General features: G+C 40.2%; 1 pseudogene; it reads right to left on the bottom strand.

The window, feature by feature from the left end:
• Positions 1 to 511: 511 nt before the first annotated feature.
• LOC116899988 lies at positions 512 to 1,097 on the bottom strand (annotated as a pseudogene).
• Positions 1,098 to 1,956: the final 859 nt, after the last annotated feature.

Genomic DNA, 1,956 nt, shown 5'->3' with positions numbered 1-1,956 from the left:
TCTATAAATATTTAAAACATGCATTGAACACAAATAAAAACCATAGAAACAAGCCACCATTCTTTAACAATTGAACCCAAGATAAATGCCTAAGAGAACAACATGAGTGACTTTGGATGGGCTCTTTAAGCACCATTTAAAAAACACAGATGGATGAGTGTTCTGATTGCCACACACTGGAAGACGGCTTTGGCACTGAGTCAGAGCATTTTGTCATAGAGCATTAACACTATATAAAAGTCGTAGTGTCAAAGACAGAACCACCCAGCATTCCCAAAAGCAGCTTTGTCCAACTAGGCCAAGCACTCTGGCGTGTCTCTCCGTTTGTCCATAACGTACTGGTAAGCTTTTGAAATGAAAAAAAGAAAGAAAAAAAGGAGCAGTTAACTCTTTTATTTTCTCTATTTAAAATCAAACAGAAACAAACATCAATTCTGTTATACCTAACGGTCTTCCAAAGTACATCATTTGTACAAGAGATAAAACCAAACCAGTGAGATCCCAGCACGGGCTAAGAGACACACTCCTCACCGGCTTTCCGATGAGCCTCAGGAGGAGCCACTTCATAATCGCAGCACTGAACGGAGTTGCAGAATTCTTTTGCCAGGTACTTGAGAAATCGCTATAAAATGGATTCAGTAATAAGCAAGGCTTTCTCGTCATAAATGTAAATACTTGTTGCTCAATTCGCTAAAAACAATCTCAGTTGGTGTGGCGGCTCCATACCTGGGGACATGGGTGCATCGGGTGATCAGACTTTAAATTTCAACTGTGGTCTCTCAAATTTGTAGAATAGCTGAGTGCTAGCATTACATCAATGCTCCTTTATACAACCTCGTGCATACTCCTTATTATCTTACTATTTCCTTTGGAAGCTTCTTTATAGTTTGCATAATCTCCCAAATGGAATCCATTCTTCTTGGCAGGAAGATAAGCTGCTTTGTCTGGTGATTAAGTTCAGTCATCTAAGCCCATGGTTCAGCTCCTCAGGAATCTTTCTTTAACCTCAACTCTATTCATGAATGTTTCTTCATTTCAGCAGTCGGATCTACACAGGCTCCTCTTCTTCGGAGGCTGAGGTGTCTCACTGGTACTGCCTATCACGTTTCAGGTGTTTTCTGTTGTTCTTTTGTTTCCTTCTGACTTGTTTTCTGTTGCAGGCAGACACCTTCTTCCTGGGTAGCCCTCTCCTGCTGCCCTCTGCATACTTGTTCCTGGTGGCCTGAAGTTCTAGCTGCTGACAAATTGGTGTCCCGTGTTTTAGTCCCTCTGCTTGCTTGACCATCAACTAGAGGTCAGGAGGGTGGTGTACTGAGGAGCTCCTTCAGGAACAGGAAAAGACTTTCTAACTATCACCACTTCTCCCAAGATTTTCAGAGCACCTGGGCCTCTGGCATAACCATTAAGAACCTCCTCTGGAAATGGCTTTTAAACTTTCTCTAGAACTGATTGTGGTGCTGACTTCTGTAATCAGCATTTCAGAAGCAGAAAGATTACTCAGAAAGTTCAATAATTTTTATTCAGCCACTGTAATGAATAAAAATACTTCACTTGTTTATTCACTTTATGTATCTTCACACTTTTGCTTCATAAAGAAAATTTATGAAAGCACAGCATACTTGCCTCGTTGAGCTTTAGAATCCTGTAGAAACATACATTTACCAGTGATTCACATATAACTTCCCTTGACTACTGCCCGCTATTCTCTACTCCATCCAATTTAGCGTCAAGGCAGCAACCAAAGAACAACCAGCTCATCTAGCCCATTCTTTTTCTAGTTTATGCAACAGATTTTCTATAGGACTCTTGAACCTCATCTAGATTTCAAAACAAAAGTTTAACATTTTGACAGATTAGCAATCCCTTACTGCAGTACCTAAACCTCCCTGTTAGTTACAATAATTCTTTGACTCTTAATTTGAGTCTCATGTGGTTACCCTAAAACACAATACATAG

This window comes from Rattus rattus, chromosome 5, assembly GCF_011064425.1.
Source record: "Rattus rattus isolate New Zealand chromosome 5, Rrattus_CSIRO_v1, whole genome shotgun sequence".
Classification (NCBI taxonomy): domain Eukaryota; kingdom Metazoa; phylum Chordata; class Mammalia; order Rodentia; family Muridae; genus Rattus; species Rattus rattus.
This window is presented reverse-complemented; position numbering and strand designations above follow the sequence as displayed.